Source organism: Poecilia latipinna, unplaced genomic scaffold, assembly GCF_001443285.1.
Source record: "Poecilia latipinna isolate Pla-1442-1.1 unplaced genomic scaffold, P_latipinna-1.0 Scaffold1680, whole genome shotgun sequence".
Lineage (NCBI taxonomy): Eukaryota > Metazoa > Chordata > Actinopteri > Cyprinodontiformes > Poeciliidae > Poecilia > Poecilia latipinna.
The window spans coordinates 36,751-63,765 of record NW_015114296.1 but is presented as its reverse complement, the minus strand read 5'-3'; positions in this window follow the sequence as shown (position 1 = coordinate 63,765).

Sequence of the window (27,015 nt, the reverse complement as noted above, 5' to 3'; positions counted from 1 at the left end):
GTTCAGAACAATTTTGGGTTTTCTTTAGATTTTCAAGCCGCAATCATCAACAAACTTTAAAGGCAGTAAAAGTTAAAAAGTTTAAACCATGAAGTTTTTGGTAAAGACAACTGGTGCTGACCTTGATAAAGCGATGAGCCCTCAAAGCACTCCTAAACTTTAAAAGCACAAATAGAGATGCACATTACACACATCACATTTATTTTAAAGGTGCCTATTGCACATTACCATTTCCTATATTGCCCATTCCACACTCATAATACCACAGAGACTACATGCAGAAACTCTTAAGCTCACAGTAATGAGATTCAGACTTAGTCAAAGCAACCATTAGGCAGAGATTTGTGGGAACACTGTTGTAGTTAGGCAATGTCATCGCAATCAATACGCAAAAGCACTGCATTGCCGCCAATTAGGTGGAGATATTTATGTCTGATTAGGGAGGCAAAGCTGAAGTCATTTGTTCTCATAATGCAGATTCAATGGGAAGCTTGGGCAGCTCAGTCAAAGCCAAAGATGTGCCATGACAGGTAGAAGAGAGACCGGTAAAGAGTATGAGCAAAAATAATCAAATGAATCGTAATCCATGCTCACATCTCCTATAGTGCCAAGAAAAAAATACATTTACATCCTTATAGAATTTGCTTGTTTTTGCTCTTATGCAACACTTAAACTTTTCAGATCATTAAGCAAGTTTTAACATTAGGTACAGATAAATTGAGAAAATACAGAATGCTGATTTTACATAATTATTGTTTTAGCTATCCAAACCAACCCGACTCTATGTTTAAAAGGAATTCCCCTTGGACTCATCAACTGGATGTGCAACATCTGCCAACAATGTTTGTGATAACTGGCAATGATAACATTGGCAGAGTTCTTGGGGTAATTGGGCACAATCGTCTTTTCTAATACTTTTAATTTAGCCTCATGGTCAGGTATCTGATCTTGAACAACCCATTCAAAGGCGTCCCGCAGTATCTCTACGCCCAAACTTTAATCCGGCCACTCCAAAATCATCCTTCTGTTTTTATTTCTTCAGCAATGCAAAGGTGAACTTGCTGGTGTTCTGCCAGGTATGATCCCAAGTGCACTTGAACTTAAGATGTGGGTGTCCAGCGTCAGTCATCAAAGGTCAGTGTCCTGTTTTAGTGTCTGGCTATGTGACTCTAGCAAGGTGATTCAAACAGCCCCAACTACCTCATCAGCATGTTAACATTTTGCAGAGGCCAGATAATGAACCATCATTTGACTCAGATTTGTTGAAGGGAAGCTTTTGAAGACTGACTTTGGACACCACTCTCTCAAGATAATATACACTGCTCAAAAAAATAAAGGGAACACTCAAATAACACATCCTAGATCTGAATGAATGAAATATTCTCATTGAATACTTTGTTCTGTACAAAGTTGAATGTGCTGACAACAAAATCACACAAAAATCATCAATGGAAATCAAATTTATTAACCAATGGAGGCCTGGATTTGGAGCCACACACAAAATTAAAGTGAAATGTTCCCTTTATTTTTTTGAGCAGTATACATACATATATTATAATCGAAGATTCTCTTTCAGGATTTTTAAGTAGGAAGCAGCACAATTCATGGCTCCATCAGTTATGGCAGCTCATCTTGGTCCACAATCAGCAAAGCAGGCAGAATCCATTACAACCCTGATTTGTTTATGATGTTTTCTTTTTGAAATCTTTGTCAGGATTGGTTTTTACCTCAGAACTGTTCTTTGGATTGTTCTAAGAGAGTTTGCCTCGTCTCATTCTTATTGTTAAATCGTGAACACTGATCCTAACTGAAGCAGGATGAGTCAGTCCTGGAGTAATTTTGGTAGGTTGGCCACTCCTGGGCTCTCTTTCATGTTTTCAAATACTTTCTCACAACACTGTCGATATCACCATCCTGTGTGCAGACCGTGAAGGGAATAGAAAAGACATTGCGAATAAAATGCTGCAACTTTACACAGAACTGGCTATTTTCCAAAGTGATAGTACGTACAGTAAGACACCGCCAGCAGGCATATCATCATCTCAGAACCTCTGACTGTTACATGTCTTACAAATGGAAACTGCAGCCAGGCCTGACAAAAATCTCACAAAGACAAACACGGTTGTTTTACGGTCGAATGCCTTCTGGAAAAAACGAATTGAAAAAGTAAATAAACAGCTCAAAGAAAGTAAGCAAGCTCAAAACCCCGATACCACCTTTTGAGTAAGACACTAAGGTGCAATGAAAAGAATGAAAAGAGAAGGGCGGGGTGAGAGGCAAAGAGACAAAGTGAAAGACTGGGAACAGAGAATGGAAAAGCAACAACAGTCGAGAGATTGGAGAGTAAGCAGAGCTCAAGGCATGAGATGACAGGTAATCACTCACACACAATATGCTCTGACAGCACAAGAAACATGTCAGAAAACATCCCCCAAGCAACAAGTAACAGCACTCAGAGCAACACACACACACACACACACACATTCCAGCACAATAACACAACAATTCACTGTAAATTAGAATCGGGGAATATCAGGCAAGAGGAAACAAATTCCGCCTCCGAGATGACCTGTTAATGCTCAGAAGATCCTGCAGGATTAAGCCATGTCATTATGCACACTATTTGTTGGATTACAGGCAGTTGCTTCTATATTTAGTGCATATTAATGAGCAATATTTAAACCCGCCCCTTCAATTAAACGGTTTGAGATGAGACAGATTGTACGTCTGCGTATTATTAGGCAGGGCTTTCACCTTGTGCGCATAGGGGAGCAGACATGCATACTCGTCGCTCTCGCGCAGCCAACGGATTCGGAGGGTGCACGGCAACCCCAGGCGGAGAGGCAGATGTTCCATCCACGAGATGAATCTACTCCACAAATAAATCAGACCCTCGTAGAGGTCTCTCCAGGGGATTAGATTGCTGGGGCACACCTGCGCACTTGCACAAACAGGCACATAATTTACAGTACATATGATACAGTATTTCACTAACACAACAACGAGCGTCCAAAGAGCGCCGCAGAACAGCGACACATGTTCAAGCACATGTAAGTGAATGCTCCTGCGCACGGGTTTGTACTCGAAGGTGCCGTCGGCGTTACATAATGATCTACCCTCCGTAACCCTCCACGGGGGCATCCGACGCTCCTCACTCTTCACCGCCGCGGAGAAAAATTTGGATTAGGTAAAGACGCATACAATGACATTCTATAATCTAGCATGAAATTACTTGCGATTGTGTTTAGATTAATCCTTCCTCTGTGTCCCAGAGCGCTGCAAATCTTCCCTGCTTGAAGGGATGCCAAAGGTCAATCTCAAACATTGCTTGCTGGAACAGAGCCATGACCAGACGTAAAAGATATAGACATCTAGGAATGTGTACCGGTTGCACGGGCATAAGATTAGCTCAGAGATGGGACTCGTGGTGGAAAATGTCAAAGGTCCTGATTTGCTTTTTTGTTTTTTTTCCCTCTGAGAAAAAAAAATGCAGCAGGCTTAAATTCTTCAGGGATATCTGAGACAAATTCGTAGAAAGTATAAACAACACCCACTCAGCACTTCTTATTGATTTTTTTTAATTATGTAGAATGAGTAACACTGTTTACTTGGTTTTCATTCAGCAAAATCATTGTTTTATTTTTGTAAAATAAGGTTCCTCAGCCCTGATGCTCAGGACCCAGCGTCCTGCACATTCTGGGTGTTTCCCTGCTGCCACATGCCTGACTTAAACGAACGAGTGATCAACAGGCTTCTGCAGCTCTTGGTGGCGTGCTGGGGAGCTGATGCAATCATTTGAACCAGGTGTACCAGAGCAGAGACACATCTAAAACACGAAGGATTGTGGATCCCGAGGACCAGGACTGAGAGACACATATTAAAAAAACATATTAAATGTTATGGTAAGTAGGACACATGCTTCAGCTATGTGAAATGGTGTCAGTGTGTGATCTAAACATGTTAATCTGCAGTATTTAAAGAATACTGTGCTGTACAAAGAATACACAAACACGTGGTTGGCCAAACATGACATTGTGTTGCTGTTTAAACGTCTTGACTCAATTATGGTCTTTCGAAAGATGATGTCATCCAGCTTTTTATTATTTAGAGACAGATAAATGTGAGGACTCTGCATATCTGGATTTGCTAGAGTGAAGTGTTTTGGTAAACTGGTTCTATGTGGTCAGAAAGCATGGTTATATAGAGATCTTTGAATTTATTTATAAATGGATTTCCCTATGAATTCAGAACGTGTCTTTCGTGCTGCTCTGCCCTTCTGGATCACATCACCTCATTCACTGCATCTCAGAGCTCAAGTACTGAAACCCCTTTTGCAGTGAGTATCAAACTGATTGTCTGTCTTCATGATTTCCCTGCTCCGTTGGATTAGTAAGTTTTCTGAATCTCTGATTTTATGTGCCTCTGATCTGAGCCCTACTGTTGTTTTTTTTTTTTTTATCATGGATCTTTGTTGGTTATTTTGATCACTGGACCAATTTGGTTTGAAGTCAAGAAATAAAACACCCAGATTTTAGATTTAAATGTCTGCTTTCTGTGGAATAATTCTTCCAACCTGCTCCCCTCGAGCATCTCTTTGAATTCTTTCATCCAGGAAAACTCAAACTTTAGCAACTATGTCCTCTTTGAAACCACCTTCTCTCTTCAGCCTTAAAGGAAGCTGATAAAAAAAGAAAAAAAATCCAGGGGTAATTCAGATCTCTTTTCAAAACTGTCTTAACTCCTTGCCTCTCTTGTAGAGAAATTTTGAGTGTGCTGATTTCTGAGACATTAACACCATTTTCCACATTCACTTAATGTTTTAATAAACTTTTTCTTGCCCCCGGGTTTCAATTCCACGTCCAGCCATAGTTCTTCACCTTTTAAAAGCGCTTCCTATGATACATTTTGAACAACTGCAAAATTATTTTGGCCTCCTGTAAAGTTTTTAAGTGTTAACAATTAAAATTCAATGGTTTGATTTCCCAAAGGAAAAATTAACAAAAAGCATTAAATGTTTTTTTAACTGCTGATTTTTCAGTAAATTCAGAGCCTTACAGGCACATAGTGCTTTAAAAATTAAACTTTAATGACTCAACAAAACTGATTATGAAATGGGATAGTCACCAGTTCATTATGTGTCTTGTAAGGAAGATGGTAAATGGACCGAACTTATAAAAAAGCCATGTTTTATGTGGTGGAATGATTTTAGCAATGTACAACAAAACATGATGACCATTTTTAACCTCACCTGTCGCTAAGAAAAGAAAATATTATCATAATTCATATAAGATATTTCTTTTGGTTTTGAAATTTGGTCCAAGGTCAAAATAAATGTAGCAAAACAGGAAATAGAGTTTAGTATTTCGTAGGTAAGCAAAGCCTTTAAAAGTAAATTTATTGACTTCATGCATCAACTTCTAGCAGGATGTATGTTAGTTGCTGTCTTGCTGAAATTCACAATTTTGCATTTCAGACCTTGGTTACTGAGAAAATCTTAAGAACTCAAAATGAGTTGCTTATTTTACACATGGATGATTTTTGTGTACATTAGTCTGTCTCATTTAAAGTTTTGTGTAGTTTCTGCCAAAGTCCTACATAGCAGTTGCACCTAACAAAGCCCAACATATAAAACAGAGTTATTTCACGATTGCATTCGCAGGCAGAAAATCTCACTTGCTGCTGGTAAAACTTCTCCCCCAGTGATGTAAATGTCTCCCCAGTCATCCCAAATGTTTGGTGGACTGACTTTGCCGCCAGCCATGACAAACGGTTATTTGGTTTATGTGAAAATGACTTTTTCATAGGTTAGGTGAGTTTAGAGACCTTCTTTTTACCTTAGCGTTTGAAAAAAACACACACACACTTTTGAATTACCTCAGGTTATCTTTCTCCATTATGTAAATTTGCATTGTCATTCAAAATAGATTTCTGATAAACCAAACAATATAGATGTTGACAGAAATGTTCCCCTAAGAACACTTGTCAGGAACTAAGAAGACAGCAAAAAAGCCAGGAACACAGGGACAAACTCAAAAACGGTCAAGTGAACGAGTTGGAGAAAACATCCACTCTGGACTCATAAATAATTGATACAAGCTCCTTTGCTGTCTGGTTTTCCTCAATACAGTCGGATAAAAACTAAAAGAAAACTAAACTATGTGCTACACACAGGAAACAGAAAAAAGCAAGAAGTTCTTGGACACCCACACCGTCTCAAATTCATCTCCCAGATGATGGGCAAGTTATGACAGGACTCTGCACACTTGTGCCACGCTCCCTCTGAGGGTGTCGCCCCTCGGGCAAAAGGTGACGTTGGTAGGAGTAACTCAACTGACATCTGTCAAAGGCTATCATGGGTTTTAAATGCCCAGAGAGACAGCAAATGACCCCGCATGTCATCCAAAGAACCTAAATAGCATGCAGCGGGACTTTTTTTTTTCTTCCTTTTTTATAAGCTTCACCTTTTATTAATAGGGCCACAACTTACTAATAGAGACTTTCAGTTTGCTAAGTAGCTGTTTGGTGATACCCAAATGAAATCCTATCCAAGTCAGTTTTCATACTCATAATTAGAAAAATGTCTAGAGAGTGTCGTCTGGACATTTTCCCAACAGTTGCTGTTCACACATTTACACAGGAAGATGTGAGAAAATATGTAAAATAAAGATAAAAGCTCTTGGAGATCTACTTCAAGAAGCACACAGTTGAAATCACATAATTTCTTTTGTAGCACATCCAACGTGGTTCTTAATGACTGATATGTAAATTTATCTAGCAAAAAAAGTCAGGATTTTTGGGGGGGTTTTGTTAGCATTATGTCTCATCAGTAATTATTTAACTGTTGGAAAGTATCTAAAAAAGGGTCACAACTTTAGGAAAAAAGCATTTTGGAATAGAGTATGTTGTGTGCTTGAAAAAAAACTTAAAAGTCAACTCTACTTAAATCAAACAACTATTTCTGCTAGTGTCTGTTTGTTTGATGTCTTTTGTTGGATTGAGTGGTTTGATTTTGAAAGAACACGCACCGAAATTTCACAGATTTTTTTTTTAGCAGTGCTTCAGAGAACCTCGTACAGCCACAAGAGCACGGCACCAAGACCTCATGTTGGTCACTGCTGTGGGATAGCTTCACATTCCTCCACCAACAGTTTGTTACCAGCAACCCATCTTGGAAGACAGTTGGTAAGAGAGTTTATAAGGGATTATGACTCGTTGGGGTGTCTCGTATGACGTATCTTGACACTGAGATTCCTTCCATTGATAACAAGTCTGTTTCAGAGATGTAGATGGTGCCCCACATCATCATACTTCTCCCACACACACACACACACACACACACAAACCCTCTTTGGTATAAGTAGTGGAGGATTTGGCAAGGATAGCGAAAACACCCAACTTTGCTGCTTAACCCATACAGGCATTTTTGGCACAAATTTGGCATCAATTAGGGAAGAATGGGCTTTGTTGCCAAGAAGTACTATTACAAAGAAGAAAGAAAATGACCAACTATAAATTTTCTTCTTTTTGTATTAACATAAATATCTGCTATGATACTGATGAGCTAAATAGCATTAACATAAAGCAGGACACTGCGTCTCTTCTTGTTAGTGTTCTCATACCAAGCAGCTGCTCTGTGACAAAGTCGTTGATGCTCCAGATGACTCGCTGCTTCATACGATTATGTCAACAAGTGCCTGTGCTACTCAACTAGCAACTGCTCTATAGCACAAGCTGCATTGGGACTTTTTAATGTCTTTTGGCATTTCCTGTTAGTCAGCCTCATGAACAAAATACCTTCAAAAATGCTTCTTTCCAACAAAAAATGGCAACAAAAGATCTCTGAGCATACAGTAATTGCCATGCCAGGGTAGTTTTAAAGTTCTGGCACCAGCTCACTGTTTTTATTGTCAGCCAGCTGCAAAGGAGCATATGGGGCTGTGTATCTCCAGTGCGTCTGTGCACAATTATGAAAATATGAAATTGGCAAATTTCTCAGCCTGTATTTTAGGGGTATTAATCAAATTTTGTATTATTTTGATCACACGAGTCCACAAATACACATAGACTACATGTTTGAAATTGTGCAGTTTTTCTTTGCTTAAGATGGGAGCAAGCAATCACACAAGAGCCATCACATGCTGGTGAATTTCCCTGAGGAGACACATGAGCCTTGCAAAAGGGGAATCTGTTCACGTTATGCAAAGGTCAAACAATTCTCAGTTTAAAGGTGGGTGCCATAATGTACGCTCGGCTAACATGAAGAGATGGAGGTGTCATTGAAAAAAAACAATTATGAGATATTAAAGGAAACATGTAGACCGAGAACAGATGGTTTGGGTTGTAGTTGCAGCAGGTTTAATTCAAAATGACCAAAGTTTGACGGAGGACAGAATCTATATTTAAGTGCAACATACAAGCAAGGTGGAAGTGCAAACTGTGACTTACTACTGTCTCTCTACTGGTCAAAATAAACTCTGCTTCAATGTCTGCTTCTCTCGTATCTTTTTGTCTCCATCTCCTTGTCTACCACCAGTAAACAGAAAAGGTACAGCAATTAAGTGATTCTGTGTGGTTTAACAAGACAAATCCAGAATACTGAAACAAAAGTTACAAGAAATGTTTTGTAAATGCATCCGTTGTGCTTGTATTTACCATTTGCAGCCTCTGTTTCGTTAAGAGGCATCGCATGTTTACATGCAGATGATTTGATGGTCCAGAAAGCTGCGAAAACGTCCTTTAGTTATAGGAAACTTAACAATAAGTGCTTGTAAGTCATAGTCTTCACTGTAGAAATTGATCAAAACTAAATTACGTTACTCATGAATCTAGATTGAAAATAAAATTCCAGGGGATTATGGCAAAAGTTGTTGATAAAGAACAAGCTAAATCCCTCAAAATGAAAAGTTATGTACATCTTACATTCATTTTCAAATTTCAGTCTTGGAACAAAAGCTGAAACCTAAATGGCACAAAACAGGCCTTCAATAATAAAAGTAAAGAAAACATCAACTATGTAAACAGATGACACCCACACCACTCAAGTTGATAGTTGTGTGATGCAGTGAAAAATTTAAATGAAATAACATGAACGTGTACTCTGAAATCTAAAATGCTGAAAATTGTGAAGTCCGATTTATACTCAAATCTGTGACTGTCATGATCAGTATGACTTGTGTGACAAAACACTGGGGCAAAACATCCGTTTGGTCTTATGTAAGGAGAAAGATCTGTGTATGAAAAATTGTTTCGTCTTCAATCTATTGCAATGTGACATAACGTTAATATTTTTTGGCATTAGTTTTATTAAAACTAATGCTAATGAGAAAAATAAGACGGGGTCGGTCATGAAAAGATTTAATTCATGAATCTTTTGAAGCCCTAACATTTAGAATAAGAGGGTTCCACTTTGGCAGATATTAAAATCCTGAAAGAGAGTGAAAGGTTAAATCTGTTTAATTTAAACCTTTGACGTACTGACCTATTAAATGTGTGATGGCTTCATTCCAAGGTTTTCAAGCATTAGGACTTTTTACACTGCAGGATCTCTAAATTACACATAATGAATAATCTAATTGTAATTAAAATTATGGATTGTTTTCATTGATTTCAAATGACTGCCCATTTGTCCAGAACTGACAAAGTGTATATGTAGAGAGTTTGTGCGGGCAAGTGTTTTTGGTGCGCATGTCTGTATATTGCTGAATCTCGTCGGATGTCATCAATCATTTCCTCGGCCTGTGCCGGCTGCGTGACTGAGGAAAAGCTGTCAGCTCAGTGTTGGAGGTCGTTAGCTGCTGTGAATAATAAGACAAAGTGTCATTTATGTGTTTTGAAGTGTTGTTAAACACTACTTAACAAGAAGGGACGCTTTCTACGTCGACAGTCATTTCAGTTAATACTTTTTACTTCATCATTTCTGCTGATGTGGAATATTATTCTGCTTATTTTCCGCTCTCTTCCACGAGTGACAATAACATGTTTCAAACTTTCCATTTAAAAGAAAACAAAGTGCTGCATAAAAAGCTCAAGTCAGCACCGATTTGCAGTTATATTGCAGTTTTGATAGATTTTAGATGCTATCTCTGTAATATATGCAGACACACACCTTTGTCCAGAGTTCCCAGACATTTGTTCAATTAATATTCATGCCACAGTTTGGCTCATGGCTCAAGGTCAGGGGACTGACCTTGGGATTGTACTGAGTGCCAGGATGCATTTCTGTAGTTTCCCCATTCCTCTGTTGCTTTCTCAGAGGTTTTATCTGTTACTTGCAGACACCAAATACATTACCTGTTCAAGCTTTTAAGAATGTGTGAATAATGTGGTCACAAGGTACCTGAGATTTATGGTAGGCTTGGATTAAATGACTCTGTCAGGCTTTAAAGTTTCTCTTGAGAAATATGCAACCGTTTCTAAATACAAGCAGCCTTAGAAATACCAAATTAAATCTTAAAAATACACTATATTGCCAAAAGTGTTTGCTCATCTGCCTTCAGATACATGTAATCTTAATTGACATCTCATTCCTTGATGACCTTGTTTTGTGCAATGGTGCTAATTCAAGCTGGAACAGGAAAGGTCAAACTGTCCCCACAACATTGGGAACTCCAGGAAATCTAATCTGATCTGTAATAAACAGCTGTCACTAGTGATGGGCAAATGAAGCCTCATGATGCAATGAAGCTTTCCAACCCTCTGCTTTGCAAAAAGGTTCATTACTTGATGCTTCATTCATCACTCACTAGTGACATCTGCTGGAGACACTGTAACAGCCTTGTCACTCCGTTGGATCATACTTCAAAAACTAGAAAATTCCTGAAGAAATTTAACCGGGGCCTGCCAAAGTGTGCCCGTTGGTTTGGACCCAGCGTTCTGATGCTAAAAATGAGCATCAATGCCAAGTTTAGCTAACGTAAAGTTAGCTAAACTGTGAATAATCAAAATCATGTTGGCTAACATGGACTTGCACCATTCAGAATGTTAAAATTACTGAACGGTGATGCATGTTAAAATTAGTGCATAAGCTAAAATTAGCCAAAATGCTAATGTTAGCATGCTGCGCAAGGCAGTGCACTGACCTGAGAGAAAACGACAAAGACAATAAAAAGACAAAGACAATAAAGGCTAATATTAATATTAATATTAACCCTTCTAAACCGGGACGTGTCGCCGACGACACGGCCAAATTTGCAGTACCGTACTTCAGGACACGAGCAGGTCAAATAACCGTTTAATTGACTCAAGCTTTCTACATGCAGCTGCAAGGTCTCTTTGTGCATGGGTTATTTCCAGCAAAACCAGCATCCTCTCGCTATCCACAAGTATAAGTAACTGGTTAATTGGAGAGCTTAAATTGCCCTTGGGTATATATGTGAATGGTCATTTATCCCTTCTGTCTCTGTATTTTCTTTTAGATCATCATTCCAAAAAGAGGATGTAGTTTTGACAGTCATGCAGGATGTGAGATGCATTCAGTACTTGTAATATGAGTGATGTTGTTGTGGGCCATCTTTAGCTTTGTGCTGAATGCATCAGATTCTGATTATTATATTTCTTAGTTTTAACAAACACTGGAAGATCACCATGATCTCTGTACACATGAACCTGTGCTACTGCCTTACAATCTTCTTATCATATAAATACAACACATTCACTCCTCGGCCCAGCCTTACCCTTACAGCTCATTGATGTTGCAGGATTGTAATGTTAGAAATGCCTCTGTGATATTTCAGTTCGTTGTGAAAGCATAAAGAGAATTTGTGGATCACAGATTAAAAGGATGATGTGAAAATGTGTGTTTTCTCTGAGGGAACCTTTCCAGGAATCACAAAGTTTTCTGGGGCATTTTTCCCCCCCCCCATGTGTTGCCACAGCAGGAACCAATGCCAAATCAGACAAAAGCAGGTAGCAAACCTACTTTAAAAATGGCCTCAGTAGGGGGTAAGGCCTTCTGGTTGGACCCTTGCAGAATAGGACTCAATAGAGAACAGAAATTATTTATTTTGCCTTAGTACGGATATTCAGGTGTACCAGCAACAAAGTGACAAGTAAATGGAGGCATGCAGATTAACACAAAGGTAAAACAAAAATAGTAAATACGAAAAAGACACTGTATAGTAAGGGTACATTTGCAGCATGAGAACAAAACACTGTAAATGTATTAAGGATGGTGTACTCGGATGCAACATCTCAATGACTTTTAAGTTCCGCAGACATCCTGCTGCAGAAGCTACTGTGGGTATGTAAATATTCTTCCCAAGAGAGCCATCTCACAGGCTTTATCATTAATGATGTGGGATATTTACTAACTTTGTTTGAGATAGAATTTATTTAATCTCAGAGTTTATCCGCTATGGATTATCATAAATGAGGCATATGTCTTTGGGTAATTGACTGTAATCCCGATCAGAGCTCTTTTTCCTTTCCGCTGCTGTCAGGAATCAGGAGCGGTGCAGCTCATTGAGTATCTATTATAGCTGCAGGAGTATTCTGATCTGTTCCTATCGGGCTATGTTCAGCGCTACCGTTTCCCACTAAATATGCAAGATGGATTGTTGACAGCTCAAGTGTGGCGCACACCTGAGGCAGTCATGGATGTGCTCATGGGCCAATGCAACAACTGGTTACCATGGAGACTGGAAGGGACTGATGTATACATATTGCTGATCAAGGAGTTGTACTTACTACTTAAATAACTTTGCTGGAGTATCAGAAGATGTGACAATGTTTGCTCCCATCCTTAACCATGTTTGATCTTCTAGCATCCAAAGGAAGACATCAGCAAATTAATCTGGAAAGGAGAAATTAAATAATTTAATTATTTAGATTTTAATGGATAACGGCAATTGCCTCTACATCTTGATAACAGAATATCTGTGCAGACAGGATGTTGAAGCAGTGAAGGATGAGATAACTTAAGGACCATTCTAACAAAGACTATGAATGATGTTTGAGGAGCTGTTGGCTCCCTTAGTTTTCTGTCACCAAGACCCGGTTCGTTCAGTGCATTGAACTATTTAAATCTGCATTGCTATCTTAAAAAGACATTTGAAATGGTTTCAAATGAACCAGTACTGTCTGAAGTCTCTGAAGAGTGAAAAACTAAAGCCTTGTACAAACTGAGATGAGCTCAGTATAGTTTCATAAATGAATAAAATAAAAAGTGTGTTCACAAGACAGGATGAAGCACCATGTATAAAGTGGTAGGTGTTCGGTGGCAGAGAATGACTCAAAAAAACACCAAACGCGCCATGTTTGTCATTTGTGAGAGTGAGGCACATGCAAGATAGAAAGAGGTGGAGCTTCAAGATTACCGTTTAAAAAATGACACCACTCGCATGGCCAATATGAAGCCAGCCTTCTGAATGTCACCCATTCTGGAACCCGGTTTCAAAAATGATCGTTTCTGTTCTCCTGAGATGGTGAATCCGTGTGGATGCACAGCGTAAAAGACAGCAAACGTTTGCTGTTGCACCTAGAATTGTGTCAGTGTGGACAGGGCTAAAGAAAACAAAATATGTGGCTGTAGAACTGGTTGTTTTATGCTGAACTGCCGAGATTAAAACTTAACATTATTTTGCTGCGAAGTAAATAAAGTCCAGATTGTCTGGTTGCCTGTCAGTTGAGACTGTGGAGTCTACAGGCAGTAGGATGATCATTAATACTTAAAAAATCAATCCAGACAGTTTGTTTAGTCTTGTTCACAGCTGAAATTCGAGCAACAGAGTAGAATGACTGCAAAGACTTTTAGCAGTTTTCAGACCTCAGAGTTTGGATAACCTTGCGGTGTCCCTTTTGTTCTGCAATGTTAAATTATGAAACAAAAATCTCATTAACAGAAAAGCAGCAGACTTCACAGGTACTATGCATCTAGATTCGTCCACCTCAAACTGTCCAGTCGCAGTCTCCTCGTCAGGGACCATCTCATTCTTTTTATTTTGCTTGAGAATCACTAAATCCCCTTCAACGCGCCATAAATCGATCTCCCCGCTTCTTCTATCTTCCAGTCTGGCACGCTCCTCCTCTCCTTCATTAAGAAGCGACCTGTCCTTGTCTCCTTTCATTTAACACGCACAGCAATCCAATCCCCATCCAATTGTCTGCATTTGTGAAATATTTTGCTGGCATTAGATGAGAGAAAAAGCTGATTTCGTGGTCATTGTTTGCCGCTATGTGTTCGTATAAGGCCTGCAGCTTTGACATGAAGCTGGATAGAGGGACGCCCAACTCCTTGTGAAAATAAAGTCAAAGGCTTCCTTTTTAAAAAACAAAAAAAAAAATGGGGTTGTGTATAGAAATTTTTGTAGCAGGTAGTTTATTTTCAGCCTGGAGCTGTTAAAATAATTCCAGCTTAGAAAATCATTGAGTATTTTTTTTGCATTTTAATATAAACTGTTGTTTATTTTTATTTAATTTGAATAATTATTTTATCTGCTCATTGTTCTTATAAGTTTATACATCAGTTTAGTGTTTTTATGCTGTGCATAACTTAAATCAAATGCTTTGTTTTAAATACACTACAAAAAAAAAGTATGAATTTCACTTCACTTTTTAGCCAACTCACCACCTCTCTACCCGTTTAGCATTATGGAAAATACAAGTGACTCAAATGTAGATTTATTGTAATTTTTAGCAGTACATTTTGTTCATATCGGTTGATTTTCTTTTTTTTTTTTCCCCCTAATTGTTTTTCACCAAAACCAAGTGCTGTGTAACACTTTGTTCTGGTCAAGACATGTTTAGCCTGTCTGAGCAAGTATATGATCTAAATCTGATGGGCTTGAAAAGCTGTAATTTTTTGATGCTGAAGGTGTTTTAGCCATCAGACATTTTTCCTAAGTGGGTTATTTTAAGTTTGGCTGTTAGTTTGACTTCCCCTTAGAAATATGTATCATTCTCCAAATCAATATTTCTCTGACTGATGTCTGCTGCAGGTAAAGTACTCGTGATTTGCAGCCACATCATCTAACAGCAGTTTTAAAAAATCCAACGAATTATTCATTATTGTTATTTCCCCTGACATGAACCAACATATTTTACTGAATGCAAATAAACAAAATGTTTGAATGATGATTTAAATGATTTAAAGTTAAAATGGTAACCTGGAAGTCATGCATTTCACCAGACAAGAGAAAGAAAAATCAAATTTCTGATGTTCGAGCTGGGTTTTTGCATTCAACATATTACCAGTTTTTAAGTAATAGGATGTTCTTTCCTATGCCAGCATCGGATGCTTAAACACAAATTGACATCTTGCTAATATAATCAGTCAATAATGATCTCATGTATTAGTATTCTGTTTAGTCCATTGTTAAAAACTACAGCCCAGAAAACATTTAGTTCAATTAATTATGGACAAGCCGCTTATGTTGTTCCACCTTTACTTGCTCTCTTTTTTTCTAGCTTACTTTGAAGATAAATAGCTCCCTTAGTTTAGCTGCAAATTAATACAGTGGACCGATTGCAGCGTGAAGTCATGAGAATCTCTTTTGTCTCCTTCTGGTCGAGAAGAGAGCCCCATGGTTATGATGAACTGAAGCATGAGACTCAGAAAATGTGAGCAGCAAACATAAACTGCAAAAATTTAGACAAGGTCTTTTAGCGTTCTCCTTCAAAGATCCTGCTTCCCTACAAGCCCAGTTGTCTGCTTCTCCCTCCAGCAGCCTTGCTATTCTTTCGGTGCTCACATTTAATTTGTCTTGCACAAATATTATCTGTAACTTATTCTGCTTCTTGCACCGTCTGCCACATTCAAGGAGCCTTTTATTGCATAATTAGCTGGAAACTTACATGAGACCAATTCAAATTGGAATGATCATTGCAAATTAGGTTTACTGGCAAAATACACAAGCTAGCAGCTGTTTGGACTGAGCACATTAAATACAAACAACTTAAATACCCTAATGCTATTAACATCACAAGTGGTTTCTCCACCTTAAGCACAAATGCCATTTTTAATTACTACTGCAGTCTCAAGATTATTTAACCCCCACATGACAAGTGTTTCGGTACCTAGTAGTGCACCTTTTGCTGTTATGACCTGCTGCAAATGTGATTCACAGTCAGGCAGCAGATGCTGGCAGCATTTCTGAGCAATCTGAGCCACCTCCTGTTGGGCAAAGGCATCCAGTTCATAAATATTCTTGGGTTTGTGTGCTACAACTGCCTTTTCAAAGTCCCACTAGAGATTTATCAGTGATGGTCTTCTTGGTGGGGTTCTGAAACTAGTTTTGGGGAAATTTAATGTATGGTTGGGATCAGTGTCCTGTTTGTAGCTTCACAGATACAAAAGCTTCGGCTTCCTGACATTCACTGACAGCAATGATATGTTCGCAGGATTTCTTGACACTAAACTGAATTGATTTTGCTCTCCACAAGCTACAGATTTTCAGTGCCAAAGTTTGTAAAGCAGCCCGTTATTTTGCAGAAGTATTTCAACAAATTCCTAATTTTTTCCTCCCACTCATTCATAGATATTTTTATTTAGGTCTTGATTCATTGCTCAACTAACTGGAATCCCCAAAACTCGTTGACTTATTTATGTAATTGTGAACAAATTGGAGTTAACTTTTCTTGTGAGTTTTGGTCAGTGTACGTCTACAACTTCAGGCATGTAGCCTTTCAATAATGCATCAACTTAAACCTTGGGGAAATTGAAACCTCAATGGCCACTGCCACCAAATCTTGATGGTTTGTGGATAACTGTGGATGTTGATGATGCTTCATTATGATGTAAAAAAAAAAACAACTATGTTTTAAAAGTAAGGTTATTGGTGATAGACCTAGCAAAGTAAGAGAGGTAAAGACAGAAAAGAAGAGTTGAGAGGAAGAAGGATAGAGACAAGGCTTCTCAGAGCATGTGAGTATTTATAGATCAGAAATAGACAGAACCTCTGCCTGGCAGCAGCAGTGTGCTGCTTGTTGCTATTGCTGATGTCTCTGTAAACATACAGCATATCTCTCGACTCAATGAGAAACATACGAGTAAAGGGGATTTAGATATTGAGGTAAAGAGGTAGGGAAAACCAATATAATGAGCAAGACAGATCTGCATGGCCGAAACCAAATGTATATCTGTATATCAAAGAGAAAATGAGATTCAAAACATCGCCATTCATAATTAGGCCATTGAGATGTTCCAAGATCTAAAGTCGGATCAGCTCTATCTGCGTTCACAGCTCGCCTACTCTCTCTCTCTCTCTCTCTCTCTCTCTCTGCTTCCGTCTCTTGCCCGTACGCGTGTGCGCGTGCCGATCCATGTGAGAGTGCAGACCAAAAAGCGCGCGCTTGCTTCACTCAGCTCGTGGAAGCAGAGAGCGCACGGAGCAACAGCCACAAGGAATAATAATAAAACACGCAGCTTCCTGCTTTCCGCGTATGGCACTTCAAATATGACTTATTAACGGTAGTGTACTTGCAGCCGTATTCTGACAAAAGCGAGAAATTTCAAAAGTCTTTTTTTCCCCCCTCCTCCCAATAAGAAACACTAATCTGTCAACTGCTTACCACAGTTCCACATACCGGTGCAGACTGGGAATATGAAGCAGAAGAACCGTGACCAAAGCTTGTCGGAGTCCAGAGAGCTGGATGGATCCTATGACCAGCTGACGGGTGAGTGAACTTTGAAATTTTACCGTGTGGGAAAAGATTCAATATAACCCGACAGGCTTAGTCGTTTTAACAGGAACTTTAGTCATATGTCAATTAAATGAAAAAAGGAAAAATATATCGTGGACAATTAAAATGATGATTTTTAATATTAAGCTAATTACTACTTTTTATTAGAGTATGTGCGGCTTCCACATTGTCTTAGTCCCAAATATTTTTATTGTTTTATTTTCCTAAAGAACAACAACAACAACAACAAAAAAACCGACATCTATTTATAAGTTACTATATTGAATCTTTTTTCTCAGTGTTGCATGAGATGTGCGTATTGTTAAGAGATGCATTTCTTTTCTTTTGAGTATTTTGTGATAAAAGTGCGAATCTTGTTGGCTTGGCTCAGTTATGGGAGACCACCTTTTATTTTTGTCGGTGTATAAAGCGCTCTGTGTTGAAAACACTTGTCCAACCCTGAAAAATTACGGAATTCCGACCACATTCCTCTACGTTTTTTAGGGAGTTCACTTCAAAGAGAAATCTCAAATCCCAGTGAATTTTCCCCACCCTTTCTCACTGCAATGATTAAAGACAAAGATGTTTCGTGAATGAACGCTCTAGCTGCAAACATCTGGTCGATTTTGTTAATTTCAGTGGTTAACTTTGTGCGTGTGTGCTGTCTTTCTGTGGTTGAAAACCTCTTCCCAACATGTCAGATTCCTGATGTGAAACTATGTTTGTGGCGTGTGTACACCTGTGGTATAGTAGATGAGACTTAAAATAATTTAAAAGTCATGACCAGGTAATAGGCAACTTCATATTTTGCCAGCAAGGAAGCCTGTTGACTGTGTGACCTGAGCTCTCCATTCAGGAGTTGTGGAGGCAAGCAGTTTTGTCAGTGCATTATTGTGCACAAACTCTGCTAAAAGGGGTTTTCTGATCAGAGATCTACAAAGGCAAGAATTTTCTATTATTTCTGCCTTATTTTGCCACAGTGAAATGGTTATAGCATACAAAATACAAGATTTTAGGAGCATGCGTACAGGTTTGAATTTAAAATGTCTTTTCACTCTAACCGGCAGACGATCAAAATTGCAGGTGGAATTAATAACATTGATTAAATCTTCCTTAAGCTCTCCTTTTAGTGACTAGGATAAAAGAAGCATCAACTTAAGCAAGTATTTACTCAAAAGTGATACTTTGGAAACAAGAAAGACGGGCGAGTGTAGATTCAAGAGTTTGACAAGAGAGAAATTGTGATCACTGGGCAGCTGGATCAGACCATCTCCAAAACAGGACCCCTTTTTGGTGTTTATATCAATCAAATATTGACCAAGAGAGTAATCTCCCTCTATATACGCACCCCAAGGTCGCTTTAAAATTCATCCATGGATGGTGGCAACAATCTTCACTTCCATAAACATTGTGCTGTTGTGACGTCAACATTCTTCTTCTGTGCATACTGGTCACTTTGGAGTCATAATCGCTCGCACAGCACTCCGATTGCGATCGCATTTAATTGGCAGTATGAACGATCATGCAAAGAAGTCAGATTTCAGTAAAATATCTTAATTGACCTGCTGTGTGAGCACAGCCCAAGACAGACTGACATGAAGACAGAGAGACAGAAATTTTAGATGTCATGCAACTTCACGTTGTCCTTGTAATAAGATGCAGATCCTGTTTCATACACACTAGGTCATTCCATCTTGCTTTAACAGCTGGTCTCCCATGTGCAAGTGTCCACATGAAGTCATAATGCTTTTTTAAAAGTTGAATAATGAGTGCGAAAGAGCAGCACTAAGTCGCTCGTGGTGCTGGAGCAATTTACTACTTGCAGAGTTAATGACTTTTTCAAAGATGTGAATAGCTTGGTCAATTCATCTTTGTAAGACACTGTCAACTCTCCAGCATGCTTATCCCTGGTGGTTTGTGTGGTTATTAAGGCTTGCTCTCAACAAAAGTCGATATAGAGAAGATGAGTTGTAGATGAAGATGTGGAAAAACATGTCTTGTTTTTTTTTGTGCATATGCCATTCTTAGGTTATAGGTGCAGGTAGTGGCAAAATCCCTCAATATTCACTGAATCTGCAATTCTGACATAACAACATGATAATTTGAGTTAATATTCTTCATTTAGCCCGGTGTTTCTCAACCCTGGTCCTCACTGCCCCCCGCCTCTGCATGTTTTAGATATGCCTCTATTCCAGAACAGCTGATTCAAATGATTGCATGACCATCAAGTACTGCAGAAGCCTGTTAATCACCCATAGATACAATTCAGGTGTGTGGCAGAAGGGAAATCCCTAAAACGCAGTACAGGGGGGCGGTGAGGACCAGGGTTGAGAAACACTGATTTAACATAATATTGAGAGTGACTACAGCCATTAAACTAAATCAAATGTTCAAAAAAACCAGGAGCTCCAATGTTTCAGAACAAGCTTGAATGAGTTACACACATGATGTGATTTGTGCTAATTTATACATTTTATTTTTTTTGTACATGAAAACAGAGTTTGTGGTCAGAGTTCAATAAGATACTTTTCCTTCTATCTTCAAACATTTTGAATATGCTCTCTGCAGATCTCAGAAATACTGACACCATTAATTTAATAAATGCCTAAAAAGGGGGAAATATTTGAGTGCTACACATGTTTTTTTAATGCTTTATTGTTTTACACATTGCTTAATTGCATCAACTGTAAATTAACCTCTTTGAGTGGTACAACAGATTTAAGACTCACCTGCTCTCTCGATGCATACTGCACTTGATCTTGCCAACACAAATCACATAAATCATCACCTGATCTCAGTATAAGATTAAAAACATAATGATTTCTGCAGGGTTGTCTTCAGATAATTAAAAGACTAGATGGTGATGATATTGGGGAGGCATACAAAAATCAAAAGCTATAGCTGAATTTCAGGAGTTTTACTGTGTAGTTGTTACATATTGGGGCGGATGCTGCTGCTTCTTCTGCTTGTTTTTATTGGTGGTTGGCAAACAGCTGTTTTAGTTTCAGAATGTCACTTTTTCAAATAATGCTTAAAAATAATTAAAAAAATTATACATTATCAGTTTCCACAAGGAGAATTTTTTACACTTAGCTACACTTCAATTCAAATACATTACTGTCATATTATAACTTTTGTTCTCAATAAAACAAAAGCATGTGTTGTTTTGCAACTGTTTTATTTTCAGATATTTTACAGCTCAAAAATGTTAATGTGTACACTTTTAATTAATTAAACGATTAAATGATAATTAAATTAATTATTCATATATTACTTATAAAACAAATATTAAAAGTATCTTAAAGCTTTATTGAATTGAATCAGTACTGTTTCAAATTGTGGCTCAAAGTATCAAAACTGAAGTGTGAGGTTCCTAACAATACTCAACCCTGTTCAAAACCACTACTACGATCCAAGAAGACGCAACACAGTTTTTTTATGGTTTACTGGGAAAAAAAACTTCCAGAAATTGTTCAGACATTGAGAGCAAAATCAGTATCAGCCATGAAAAGCCAGAGTGTTGCTTCTCTCAAAAATATTGATTAAAAAAGGAAAAAAAAAAACATACATGGCTTACAAAGGAAAACATATTCATACCCTGAAAAGGAAACTCAGACTTTGTAATGAAATTGTATAACACAGCACCTACATGTGGATTTGTGCAGAGGGAACGTTTTATAAATAATTTGTGTTACTCTGGTTTGCCACTTACTTCTGTGACTCGCTGAAATCTCAAGTCTATTCTTTGTGCACTGCTGGAAATCAGCGACACACAAAACCCTCTAACATCATTAAGGTAATTCTGGTATGGCTTAGTAAAAACAGAAAAAGACGACTAAACAACATTTCATAAGAAGATCTCAAATTGGTGCATTTGCATATGACAGTTGATTTCATGTAAGTCCCAAGTAAGATAAAAAGTGTTGCAGCATGATGTTAGCGCATTGTTTGTGAACATGGAGGTGGCTTTGTCTCTCTGCGTGTGCGTGTGTGTGTGCGTGTGTTTGTGTGTGTGTGGGAAGAACCGCTACAGGTGAGTCATCCCTCTTACTTACCAACGACTTGCGAGTGTAGTGAGAGTGAGAGTGTGTGTATGCGTGCTCAAAGTAAAGCTGACCTGTGTTGCCTAAAGCCAGTGTGGGTGGTCTCCAATTCCAATTTGAGTGAAAATGTAGCCCCTCCAGAAATAACTCCCTCACAGGTTGCCGAGCCGTAATGAAATGAGCTCCGCAGTGCCTTCGCATGTGTCAGGATGTGTGTTAGCATGGCATTCCCCGTTGTCTGTAAGAGCGCTGGTTGAGAGATGAGAAGTAATTATAGACGTGCGGTGCAGTAACCTCCTCCTTCACCCCACAAGCCACAATTAGGGCTAATATCATCTGCACACACACGTAATATCTTATGCCGTCTGCATAACCCGTATTCTGAGTCCAGAATATAATCTCAAATCTATCAGAATTGGTTGATAGCCGTTCGGTCGTAATATTTTCTTTTGTTCTAAAACTATGCATTGGATATCAAGTTAAGCATTTAAATATTGCAATCATGTGCTTATCATGACAGAAACTGTTCATGCATGTTTAAGACTTTATATTTTCTGTTATCACATCTTCTACAAGTGTCTGAGCAGCATGATTGCAGAATATCTACATAGGTTTTCAACAAAGATGCATCAGTAGCTCGAGAAGAGAGAACTGAGAATTAGCAGAAAACTGAAATCTGATAATTTAAATATAATTTTAGTCCAGTCCTTGAACGCACCATGACTAGTGCTCTTAAAGTATTTTTTATTTATTTTTTTGAGTAGGCGAGCAGCCCGTAGCTGAATTATAGTAGTACATCTTTTGTGTAGACAATTCTCCTCAGATAAAGTTCTGCACGATATCAAGAAAACGTGTAGTTAGATTGCTATTGCTGAATATCATTTTCTGACTGTCTTCTCTGAGCTTCATCATCTCATCTAAAAATATGGTTTGTATTAAGCCATTTGGAGTGTGAATGGATTTCACTGAAAATATGTTTCATGCTATGACTAAATATTGCATCCAAGCAGTCCGTGCTTGGATGCAATATTTTGTGGTATATTTGTGGTATATTAGTACATTTCTTTATACACACAAATCCAAATAAATGAATCAAATACAATAATAGCCTTACCTTTAGTGCAAATATAAGTAAGTTGTAGGAATGTGATAAATGTTTTATACATTTTACTGTCATATAAAGAATAAATGCAACAAAAAATCATCTTGAGATTGGAACTGGTTACATTTTATTGGCTGTGATCAATGACTTTTAGATGAAATATTGAGATCTCAAATTTTTGTTTTACAATGCATTAACTGCATCAAAACTATCACCTACTGTTTTGAATGTATAAATACATAGCATGTACTTTAAAGTACCTTTTTGAGCTTATCTGCAATTAGATAAAAGCAAGGTTCTAATTCAGAACTACTAACTCTATCAATGAACCTGTGAGACATGCTCTGTTTTATGTGTAATAGTCTTTTTAAAAAAGAAAAACTGGAATTGGTCAAAATTGAAATTGCCATCTCTAACCCAAAAGGAATCTATTAATCGGCGTCTACCTTTGAACATCTGATCAGAGCATCTCTAATCTACAAACCAGACTGTAAAATGAAATTTTCTATAAACTATAGATAGTTAAATGAGTTGCAAACACTGAGTTTTCGAGTTCATTTATTAGTGTATTCCTTATTGCAATATGTGGAGCATGTGACAGAAATCTCATTGACAAACAGTCTTTATGTTGAGGGCAGCAAGTGTGATTGCGAACTATGAGCACATCCAGTAGGTATGCCTGAGGACCGGCCCTTCGCTGTCACTGTTTCTTTTCTTCTTAGTTTCATTTTGGCCAACAGTGTTGCACTCCCTTTTGGATTGAGTATTCCCCTTCCCACTGTCTGGCTTAGATACAAGTCTCAACAACCTGAAACGTCAGACAGAGTTCCAGCGTTGGAGAACTGAGTATGTGCAGGGTCTCGTCATTCAGAAATTTAACATATCCAAGGTTTGTAAGAACACGAAGTGGCAATATTTTTACCCTTGGTGACTGAACTGGTTTTTGCCATTTTTTTACTCCACTTGAAATGTTTGTTCTGTCTTCATAATAACTAAATGTAGGTGGAAATTTTTTAAATGTGACCTAATTTAGTTAAAGATGTCCCCAAAGGTAAAACTTGTAGTTTATTTGTAAATGTCTGAATGTTTGAATGTTAATGTTTGAAGGATAATTGCACATTTAATTGTTTACACCTTTGACTGTGAGACACTATGGGGTGGTCAGGGTGTAGACAGGCTAGACAATAATCTCTAGCGCACCATCATAAATCTGTCAAGGCACTCTTAATTTAGATGAAGAAAGATAATTATGAGCAAAGCTAAAATTGTCCAGGTGAATGTTTTCACTGGCCTGGAAGCTGCATGACAACCTCTGCTCTGTGACAGAGGAAGAACTGCTCCTACATTACATTTAATTTGGTTGAGTGAGCTGAATCAAGAACACACATGGCTTTAAGAGATCTTGTTTCGACACTTTTTGCTGCAACAAGAACCTTAATGACCACTGGTGCTCCTTAAAATGCTTCAAATAATGTGGCATCGCATGTGCCAGGACATCTGTGGTGCATTTGTCTCAGTGAGGATCTTCTCTCTGCTGGGGTTGGAATCACTGATTTGACGTGAAACAATCTCTACATGGAGTGGTACTTAGAATAGGTCACTTGGGTTTTCCTGTCGCACTGGTTACATTACTGAGGGGGCAAAGAGAATTTGGGTGATAAAGAATGTGAAGAAGTGAACATGGCACTCTCTCAAAACCACAACCAAGAAACATGTCTTATGGACTCGCACAGAAACATTCTTGCATAATGAAATACATACATTTTCTTAGTTTTGCTAAATAATAAATTTTTTATTGGCTGTTTATAAATCTATTAAATTTGTAACCCTTGTGATTGTTATTTTTGGAAAATGAGACTGTGACATCATTCCTGGTGCTATTGCTTTCTACATTTGACATATGTGATCTGAATACAAACTAAAGAGGCAGTAATTATGCAAACACATAATTCAAAGGTAAATCAGGACTTGATGTTTCACAAAATGCACTTAAATTCTATGCGTTTGAATTTTTTTATTAGCTGGCCTAAGGGAAATCCAAAAATCATTTGGATAAAAGTCAGAATTATGACTGAAGTCATTTTTAGAGATATTTTAAAAGATTTCCTCAAAGTTTGCAGGCCCCCTTGTGCACAAGCACATTTTCTGGACACGAGTATTCAACAGGACTGAGTTTAGTGCTTTAATTTGTTCTACTTGACCAATTGAAACTAATTTACCTTTTTGCTTGCAGTCATTCAGGTCCAAACATTAACTTCCTGGCTGAGGTCTTAAAATTTAGCTTCAATATTTCCATATATCTATTTTGTGAAGTTCACCTCTCCTCCTGCGGCAAAACATTCCCACAGCATGATGCTGCCTTCCACGTGCTTCAAACCCAATGTTGTGTTCGTAAACATTCAACAAATTAAGATCACTGTCTCTGAACATACTTGCTGACTGTAAATTGGCTCGTCAATTTTGTGTTTGCATTTCTGTTTATTCTTCCTGAGTTACCTAATAGTCCATGTTACTGCAGGCCTTGTTTCGCTGTGAATGGCGGCACTATGCCATCAGCCTCAGTGATCATCTTCATTTGTTTTTTTTTTTCTAAGTTAATTTAGCAAAACTGACTCTGACTCAGAATTAATAAAAAAAATCTGAAACAATGGAGACTAACTACATTACTTCTCAAACCAAAAAAAAAAAGAAAAAAAAAATCAGACTCCAACTCCAGAAAATTATGATGACCTCTCGTAGATTAAGTTCCATCAATTTAATTGCTTCATCATAAAGGAAAGCTATTTAATTACGTAGAAAAGTTTTTTTGTTTTTTTTTCCGCTTGTTTAAAGTCTGTTCAACTCATTATTTAGCAGAGCCAAAGGGCAACATGGAAGAACTGAGATGCAGACACTGGTACATTTGCATTTGTCTGCTAAGTCTAAATTACACTCCCTGACCCGGTCTTTTGTGTCTTGCTTTAAGAGCTCTTCTGACCCATCAAATTCTGGTAATGAGCAACTATTACGTTTATTGTTAAGTAGCAGTCAGATTCCTCAGAGCTAAGATTCCTCCGACTCTTGAAAAATTTGTCTTGCTTAGATAATTCTGTCTCCCTATGATCCTTATTGTTTCAGTCTCATATACCTTTTACTTCATATTTGATATTATTTGATATATATATATATAACAAATTCTCTTGCAGTTTACTTTGCCCTACGTATCTGTGTCAGTTCCTTGCTGTCTCATTGTCAGTTCTCCAACTTGCATCCTGACCCTCATCCTGCCTTTCCTCTCCAGCTGTGTGAAACCACAGTGCAACTGGAGCTTAATAGGGTGGGAAGCCAGAATCAATCCTAACGAGATTTAATCTTTGATAGAATCTACGGAAGGCCAGACGATCGTTAATTAAAATCAGACCCGCTTCCCTCTCTCGCAGTGGCACAACCTCTTGTTATTCTGGGCTCCTTCTCTGCACACACATCCATTCAGAAATGTGTGCTGGCAGCAAGGACAGGAATGTAGACAGGAGTTTTAAGATGAGGTTGGGAAACTGAATTAGTTAAGAAAGCTCTCAGAATAAAAGAAAACGTTTGTTTTGAGTTCTTGTTTGTTTTGTTCGATGCTGGGGCCGTGTTAGCGACATTTATCAACTTGAATGATTGACAGGAAGCATGTCAAACTGTGACAGAGCCCCGTGCCGTTCACTGTGGGCCCTTCTCTTGCTTCGCTGCTCCGTCAGTCACAACATCTGATATGCATTAGAGGATGATTTTCTGTCCATTAGCTCAGCCACTTTCCATTAGATGGAGAGTAACTCATCAGTATGAGGAACAGTAGATGTTCAAACAGTACAATGCTGCATGTACAAGTTACACGACTGTCCTTCAATATACCCTTTCAATCCTTTTATATAAATGTCTAAAGAACAGAAAATCCCCTAAAACTCTCCTCTATGTATTTTTTTGCAAGAAAAGTGATTGCTGTATGTGTAGTCTATGTGAGGTGTCATCTACATTAGTGTGGAGGATGTCTGAAGGGTATGTATAACAAGTGTAATGTTTTTCCAAAATTATGTCTGGAGAGTGTGTATGTGTGTGTCTGGTTGGATGTGTAAAGGATGGAGCTGCAACCAAAAACAAAAGTCTGGTTTTATAGAAAATGATCTTTTGATTTTCTGTGATGGTGAACACTAATGCAAAAAAAAAAAAAAAAAAAAAAAAAAAAAAAAAAATTATTTCTCCCCCAAAAAAAACCCCCCAAAATTCTACTAA